At 34.2% G+C, this 9,559-nt stretch overlaps 1 long non-coding RNA gene across 1 annotated transcript in view; it reads left to right on the top strand.

Annotated features, from left to right (window-relative positions):
- Positions 1 to 7,835, top strand: part of LOC145280214 (uncharacterized) — a 268,962-nt gene extending 261,127 nt beyond the window's left edge. The window contains exon 2 of the long non-coding RNA XR_013868580.1: positions 7,702 to 7,835. This is a non-coding gene — a long non-coding RNA (uncharacterized LOC145280214). The remainder of the gene's footprint in view (positions 1 to 7,701) is intronic.
- The last annotated feature ends 1,724 nt before the right edge of the window (positions 7,836 to 9,559 follow it).

The following is a 9,559-nucleotide window of genomic DNA, read 5'->3' on the forward strand; positions in this document are numbered from 1 at the left end:
CCATAAAAGAAACTTGAAGCATAAAATTTTTGTTCAAAATGCCTAAATTCGCATTAAATAACGCAAAAATGGTTGATATGCTGTGAAACAGGACTAACCATCTCGGTTTTACCGACCAAGAACAGCCAAAAAGTTTATAAACCATTTCATGTTAAATGATTTAAGTGTTGACCATGACTTAGAGGATTTTCGTTCAAATTTGATACGCTTATAAATCTAAATGATTTGTAGAATTTATGAAAAATCCAAGAAATAAATCATTTTTCTTTTTTTTTCTTTTTTTTTTTTTGTATCTTTCTGCTAAAAATATAAAATACATTAATCAGATTTTCGATAAATGCAAGTCCATTACAATGGTATATAAATGAGTTTTGTGTTTGCAAAAAAAAAAAAAAAAAAAAAAGTATTGATTATTTTTAGGTTGCTATTTTCGAAAATTCACATTTTTGGCAAAGGTCGGTTCATATTTCCAGAACTTTGTGACCTTCGCGTCCAGTCGATTTTTCACATGAAAATCTATAAACGTACCAAATTTGGAAAAGGTGTTTTACTCATGGTCTGACCCTTGTTTGTTTAACATAGGATAACTTTGGAGAATTTATACCAAAAATCAAACTAGCAGCATCTTTTATTTTTGAGGATGACTTGTTTGGTGTGTGTGTGTCGGAGGGGGGGGCTTAACCCTAAAGCCACCAGAGAAATATAGTCTTTCACAGTTCTAGGAGGTCCACCTTCCTAGGCTTTGCCTTCTCACATTTTGAGGAGTTTATTGATAATTGCCTGAGGCACACGTGCTGAAGAATGCAAATGGAGTTGCCCATGCCGTTTTTGGATAGCTAGAGAGCGTTTCCTGTAGGATGCTGGTTTCAAATACCACTTTATGACTCTGTCTTTATCTTCCTCCCACATTGTAAGATCTGACACAAACTCTTATCTATAAGGGTTTGCACCATTCCTGAACTCTGCAGATCGTCCAAGTGCTCTAAATAGTTTGCTGCACAGCTAGCAAGGATCCCGTATGTTAAGGTCACCGAAAAAAAAAAATTGGATCCTTCCATCACTCTAGAAGGTACCATAATGCCAAATGCAATCCTCTACTTTAGCTTGCATTTTAGTCTTATATAGCTTGAGTATTGCTGCTGTATTTTTAGGGGAGGTGTGCCACAAGGAGCATTCTTTCCTGCTTTGACACGAGTACAAAATGAATTTGAAATCTAGTGAGGATGATTCCGTTTTTTCCTTACATTTTTCCTTTTTTTTTTTGTACAGAAAACAAGTGATGTTGCTTCTTTCTCTCTTTATATTTATTTCCATGAAAGATGCTTGACTGAGCTTCAATATTTGATTCTTCCTCGTTAGACATCCATAGCAAAAACTTGTCTCCCTACCACAGCTGAAAAAATTTGTTTCTTTTGTGCTTAACACCAGGTAGAATTTCTATGGACAGTTTCTTTGCAAGGGCTTTCCATCTGGGAACACATTAAGGGACTGCTACTCTGCTGATTACAACTTCGACATCTTTAAATCCAATGTTGACGAACATTTGTCATGTAACAGAATGCAGACGAACAATATGACTGAACCGAGTGCAAGATGATGTCGTGGCAAGAAAGAAGGAAAAAGATTATAAAAAGAATGTGTGCGCAGACAGAGAATCACGTCGGAGAAGGGAGCGGTATTAGAAAAGTATTTGAGAATCACATGAGAGAAGGACAGAGATAGATGTGTTATGCACGATGGGCGAGGGTGACAGGAAAGTACCTGTAAATAAATGTTGGTTGTTTCACTAACGGAAATTCCAAAATTGAAACCAGTTGAATTTCTTTCCTCTTCCTTTCTTATGTTCCTTGCGACAGAGTCTACATGTTGGGCCTCTGCATGTTCAAACGTGGGTTATGTAATAGGCATATATCATCCCTTAATAAAGTAAACTTTCTTCATATTATTAATTCAATTTAGTGCTTCCACATTGTTCGTCGTCTTTCATCGAACATTATCCACCAATGACTCTTTGCTTTAGTAAATAGTGACCCAATAGAAAAAAAAAAAATTAAAAAAAAACAAAACAAGAAAAACATGCCCATTGTTGAACTGACTTGAAGGTTGAGGTACTAAATGTTTTGGTTTCGATTCTAGCTGATAACACTCAAGTCATTTTATTTTAACTTTTGAACTCATTGAGTACAATATAATAATCAATATGACATCTGCATGAATTAAAATATAAGAATATTTTATGACCAGGCCATGTTGCGGAGGGGGGGCACTATTATATATTGTGAACAATACAATAATCAGTAGAGAATTGGCTTATAATAATACCAAATCTGCATGAATTAAAATATTACATTTAAGCATATTTCACAACCGGGCAACGTCGGACGGCTTGTTACTTTTTAGTTTTGAAAATATATATGGCAATTTTCAAAATTACTACCTAGCTCTTATTGAGCACTGTTGAAGTAAATACTTCATAAATAAATAAATAAATAAATATATATTTATATATATTTTTATTTTTATTTTTACATGGAGGTCACCACTTATCAAGGCTCAGAAGCCATCGGGGATAAGGATTATTGCGATTACAGTAATCAATGGGATAGTATCGCAGTAATCATTAATTAGTATTGGAGATTTGATAGTGTCTTACTTAAGGGGGCGGTTTGTCAGGAATTTGTTTATGTTGGACTTGAAGACATCCAAGTTGTAGTTAGGTGGGAAACAGGCAAATGGAAGAGAGTTCCACAGTCGTACACTTCTAAGAAAAAAGTCCTGCTCATGGAATCTACGTTTGGATTTAGGCACAGATAAAGAGTAGGGAAAATTAATGATAGTAGTTTCAGCTAGATGGGTGTTTTTCGTGAAAGATTGGCAAGGGGGGGGGACTAGAGATTGGAGCTCAGAGAGCACTTTCCATGGAAATAATGATAAAACAAGGATAGGCTCGCAACGTCTCTTCTGTGGGAGAAAGGCTGCAGGGAAGAGAAAAGGGCATCCCCCACTAAGCTACAAAGTCTATTTTGTACTCTGTCAAGGCAGGATAGGTTGCTTTTAGCAGCTCCTTGCCCAGATGTGGCAGTAGTACTCCATCCTTGGATGTACTTGGCTTTTATACAGATAGAGAATTGCATCAGTAGTGAGATATCTTCTGGAGTGGTAGAAGGATCTCACCATTTTCCCAGCTTCTTTAAAAACAGACCTGATGTACGTGTTCCATTTCAGATCAGGAGTAAAGGTCAAACTCAGAAGCTTGTCAAAACATGGAGCCTCCCCTAGATGAGATCCATCCATTTCAATTGATGCCAGATGGGGATCAGAGCATTGATGATGTAAAGATAAAAGCTTGGTTTTTGGATGCATTAAAAGTAACCAGCCACCTCTTCCCCCGCTGTACCACGCGCTCAAGATCAGAGGAGAGAGAACCAGAGAGAACTTTGTCATTTATGGCCTTTGATGTGTTGCCATAGATGGTCGTGGCATCGGCATAGATGTCAACGAATGATTTAAGTATGTGTTTTGGGAGATCATTGATGTAGATCAGAAAGAGTTTGGCCCAGGATGGACCCCTGGGGGACTCCAGCATTAATATTGTGGGCCTCTGATTTCTGCTCATCAACCACTACTCTTATGAACCTATCGGAGAGAAATGATTTAATAATTGAGAAAACATTTCCAGTGATACCGTAGCTGGAAATCTTGTGAAGTAGGTCCGTATGCCATACCTTATCGAAGGCCTTTGATATGTCAAGAGCAATTGCTCTGGAAAGGAAGCCTTTGTCAAGAGATTCACTAATCCTATGAGATATAACTGTTAGCACATCTGCTGTAGATCTTGCAGAGCGGAAACCATATTGGATGTCACTAAGAAGGTTGTTTCTGCTGAGGTGGTTGACTACTTTATTTAATATGGATTTCAACAACTTACTCATGACACACAGGAGACTTATTGGTCTGTACTGAGAGGGAGATGACTTTTCGCCTGAATTCTTAAATACAGGGCATACTGATGAGGTTTTCCAAGGTGTTGGAAAGCACTTCTTAAGGCAATGCTTAAATATATATATATTAGTGTTGGGACGATTAATCGGAATTGGAAAAATCGGAAGATTTTTTTTTGGGGGGGGGGGGGTATCGGAATCAGAAAAATTGATACCTGTTTTCAGATACCAAAACGATTCTTTTAATTGTCGTTTTTTATTTTGTTTAAAGAAAAATCTTCCATTGCTGGTAATAATGATAAAATAATAAATATTTATTGATTTTAAATTACCAATAAAGCTAAAATCGATAGATCATCCTCCACAAATGTAATTTTACGTTTAGGAAAATATCTGCATATTTAACATGTTTTCTTTTTACGAAAATTAATTAGAGAATTATGGAGAATCGGAATTGGGAATTTAGCACGGAATCGGTAATTGTATCAGAATCGGGAAAAATATTGAAATCGTCTGATCACTTATGTGTATGTACCCTTCACTCGACTATCCATTCATGTGAAATCACTTTTTTATTCACCCTATTCCCTCTGCTTCAGTTTTTGTTATCAAGTAAGATATTTTTTGTTATCAAGTAAGATCTATGATTTACTTGTAGTTTCATTAAATACTTTTGCAAGCAAAATCTGATCCGCATTTTGCTAAATCCTACCCTCTGACGACAAGGAAAGTATTTCTTCGAAACTCCACGGATTAAGGACTGTTTTTTTTTTTTTTTTTTTTTACATAGGCATCACCATATTATCAAGGCCCAGAGGCCACTCAAGGATAAGGGTTAAAGAGTGTACAGTAGAAATTGGACAATATAGTAATCATTAGTAATGAAAATTTGGTAAATTTGATAACTTATATGGAACGGCTCATCAAGAACTTATTTACTTTAGACTTGAAGACAACCATATTGTAGTCAGCCGGAAAGCAGGAAAGCGGAAGACAATTCCACAGGCGTGCAGTTCTAAGAAAGAAGTTTTGTTCATGGAATCTACGTTTAGGTTTAGGCACAGATAAAGAGTGGGGGGATTATTGATAGAGTTTTCAGTTAGACGAGTGTTTCTTGTGAAAGTTTGGCGAGGGGGGGACCATAGATTGAAGCTCAGTCGAACACTTTCCATGAAAATAACGATACAGCAGAGACAAACTCGCAACATCTCTTCTGTGAGATAGAGGTTGCAAGGAGGAGAAAAGGACATCTATCCACTTATTAAGTGTTTCCTTTTTAAAATTATAAATAAATTTCAAAGTGTTTTTTAACATGTTTTATTAACTACTTATTCTTATATATATATATATATATATATATATATATATGAGAGAGAGAGAGAGAGATAGAAAGATGGGGGGGGGGAATAAGTTTAAAAATTGATGATATAACTTGAGGATATGTTCTGTGTAAATAATTTTTCAAAAGTTTCCATGAACATAGATCCGGTAACATTGTTGTAACCGGAGTAAATTACTTCAAAGAGGACTAGAGTTTCATGTGTGTACTGTCAATAAGTGTCCATACGAAAAAAAGTCTGGAAACTTATTAAAGGCACCTCCTAGGATGAACACATTATCTCTGTGACAAAATCACAATTAAAATAAACCTGGGCCCAGTGTTTTTCACATCCAAAAAATGACACTATACAAATCGAAAAGTCATAGACATCAGATGAAAGATCAGCAGGGGCTCCCCTTTATAACCAACATAGGGGGCGCCAGTCGGCATCCTGTGAATGTTGGCCCTTCTTTCAGGGAACAGAATAGAGCAGACCAAATAAAAGTAAACAAATATAATTGGCACAAACCAAAAGATCGTGCAGAGAAAGAAATGGATTACAAAGAAAATTAGATTCATAATAAAGCGTTAGCATAACCCCCCCCCCCCGCTCACATTCACAAAAATTGTTTTACATATATAGAACATAATCCCCAAATTTTGTCATTAATTTTCTAAACACCCTGTATTTGTAAAAGATGGATAATTTATAAACGCAATCCTCCCCCACATGCATCAGAAAATAGTCACCAATTTTTACCAATTCCGATATCCCAAAAACTTTGGATTTTTTCGATTTCCAATTCTGATTAATCATTCCAACACTAATTAATATAGGTATTTCATATTTATACAAGGTGTTTGGAAAATCGATGACATGAATTGCTGGATTTCTAAGTTAAAGGCCATTAAAACAAACACTAATCAACATTCTTTATAATAAATATTTAGCATGTAATCAATGTGTGTGCTAGCACACTGCTATTTCTACACAAATGATAGACACGCTATCCCTATGACAGGTACGATCCAATATGTTTTCTGATTCTTTTGAAAATTTCCAAAAATAGTTGGGGGCGGATTACCTGCAAAAATCCATGGAATATGTGCATATATTTACACAACTGTAAAATAACTTGTGGGGGGGGGGGTCTATAGATTTTAGTATTATTGGTAGATTAAACATTCATCAGTAATACGAGCCATGGAAAATAATGTTTGAACAGAAACAGATAAATAAAAATTATAAAAAGGATTGTTTTGGGCATCAGAAAACATGAACAATTTTTTCCAATTCTGATAGCCCAAAAAGTTTGGATTTTTTTCGATTCCCAATTCTGATTACTCGTTCCAAGATTAATATAAGTATTTTTATATGCATACAGGTTCTTTGGAAAATCGAGGACATAACTTGCTGGGTTTATAAAACAAACACTAATAAACATTCTTTATTGTATATATCTAACACATAATTAATGTGCGTGCTAACACACTGCTATTTCTACATATATGATATAAACACGCAAAGTGAAATAAGTCTGGAGCTGACGTTGCCACAAACAATAACAAAACTCAACAAAACCATGACAAAATGGCACCAAACAAGCATAAAGACCATAGGGATCAGAAGAAAGATCTAAATGTCTTGATTGTCTGGGGCTCCTTTGAGAAGTAAACATGGTGGCGCCAGGCGACATCCTGCGAATATTGGTCCTTTTTTCAGACAACAGAATACTTATTTACTTTGCCTCCCCACGGGACAGTTAGAAACCAGGGTCGTTTTTTAACGTGGAGAAAAGAAACAAAAATAATTCTCTCAGTCGTGAAGAATTTCTCCTCCACTGACAGAGAATAAAAATTGAAGTACCGTATCTGAAGAACAAATAGTACACTTTGATCTTGGCCTTTTCAGACAACAGAAGAGAGCAGAGGAAATAAGGATGAATAAATATGATAATCACAAAACAAAAGACACCACATAGAGAAAGAAATGGAAAATCAAAGGAAATTAAATTAGTAATGAAGTGTTATCACAAATGCCCCCCCCCACCAGGCTGTTTGACATATATAGAATATAATCCCGGAGTTATGCCATTAATTTTCCAAACCCTCTGTATTTGTAAAAAAATAAAATAGATAATTTATAAGATTTGTGTTAAATATTTTTCTTTGTTTGCTTAAATTCATATATTAACTCGATATATTTGTCTGGCAATCGTCCAGGGAAATACCAGCATCATCCTTGCGGCCAAATAGCAGAACACAATGAAACAAAAAAAAAAATAAATAAAAGAAACAAATTGAATTCTTTTTTTTTTCTTTTTTTTCTGCTTCAAGACAAAGATTTGTTTTCAGAAAGTAATATCTGCCTGCAGTGTAAAAACATTTTTTTTCTCTCTCCTAAATAAAAATATTTATTCAAATCTTTATCTTTTTCAGGTAAGTGAACTTTTGAATATTCCTTTATGGAAAGGTAAGCTTTCATTTCATTATTTAGGTTAAAAAAAAAAATGAACTCTTTATATTGTTTAAATAGAAATGTTTTAAGTAGTTGTCGATGAGTTATGTCCCCCCTTTTAAGAATGAAGTTTTTTATGTTCTCGTTTTTTTCATATTACTTCAGTAAGTTGTCAGAAATCAAACCTAGCCCCCCCCCCCATTTTGGGGCTAACACTTGATTTCTATACGAGATACATATTCACGTTTTCAGTCAAGATTCTCCTCAATTCGTTAATCGTTGTGTAAGTAAAAAAGTCAATAACATTAATTTTCCTTTCCCCAATTGACCACTGCATTATTTTATAGTTTATTTTCATTGTGGGTTTCTTTTAAAATTTTACTGGATTCCAGAACAAGAATTCTTCTGGTTTAGTGGAGTATTTAGCTAAACGCTATTGAGGTCCTTTCACTAGATGTACCATTCTTCATACAGCTGTGTCGAGGGGATCTTACGAGGTTCAAATACTATGCTATTTTGAATATTCCTATTTGTTTGCCTCCCCACAAGGGCAGAGTTAGACATGGTCGGTTTTTAATGTGGAAAAAATCCAGCTCCCTCAAAAAGGGACACTCTGGATAGGAACAAAAATTGTCTCAGCCATCAAAAATTTCACTTCCACTGACCGAGAACAGAAAAAGTGCTGTTTAGCATCAGAACAGATACTATGCTGTGATCTTTGCCCAAAGGCCAAGTACGAGCATTGATTGGATTTTGAATATTGACAATATATTTCTTTCCACTAAAAAATCTTTGTAAAAAAAAAAAAAAAAAAAATCCTGACTGACAGGTAAAGATGATTTAAGGGAATTTTATTTGATATATTTAATTTTCATTGTTATTTACTATTAAAAATCAAAACGAACAAAAAAAAAAAAAAATCGAACAAAATACTTACTATAAAATTTTTTTTAATTTTCAGTTTTTAAAAAATAAAAAAATATATTTTTCTTTTAACTGAAGGAAACCTTTTTTTTTTTTTTGTTTTTATGTTTAACTCTTATATATATTTTTTTTAAATATGCCCCTTAAATCTGAAAACAAAAATACTTGGTTTATTTTTTATGAACATTGTTAAAAAAAAAAAAAAAAAAAAAAAAACGCAGGAACATTTTGACATCCCTAAACATCATACAAATAGAGATTAAGTAGGAACAGTCGTCATAGATAGGATTTGCGTTGAATATGATCCATTATATATGATCCATTATATCTTGATTTTAATCTTTGTAATGGAACATTGGTGATGTAAAACTGTTAAAGGAGTTAATTTCACCCATCATGGGATGGGTTTTATATATATATATATATATATATTAGTGTCCTGGAAAGGCCACAGGGAAGACAACCAAAGCAGCAAATCTGAAGCTGGCCTGCAGGGCACAAGTTATATACAAGTGTAGGCAAATTTGGGCATACCTTATTGGTTTGAAAAAAGGTTCTTTTTTTACCAATTGTCATAAAATTTTAACCATAGAATAGTATTATCTTCAAAAAGCCTGTAAATTTTCATGTCCCATAGAACCAAAGATATGAGCATTTCAATATTCAATTTGGCTACCAGTATACACTGTGTATATATATATATATATATATATATTCATAGTCATTTGTTTTCCTAGTTTTGCATATTAATTACAAAATATTTGATATTTCCCCAAAACCTCTGGCCTTGATGAAGAGGAGACTAAAACTTGCTACTATGGTTTCAAATGATCTCAAATAGGAGGAATGGGAGACTTGATTCCAAATATTTCTCATATGTTATCTCCCCTCTTTAGTTTTCATACATAAAGTAAA

Source organism: Euprymna scolopes, chromosome 7, assembly GCF_053919585.1.
Source record: "Euprymna scolopes isolate OS-2025 chromosome 7, ASM5391958v1, whole genome shotgun sequence".
Lineage (NCBI taxonomy): Eukaryota > Metazoa > Mollusca > Cephalopoda > Sepiida > Sepiolidae > Euprymna > Euprymna scolopes.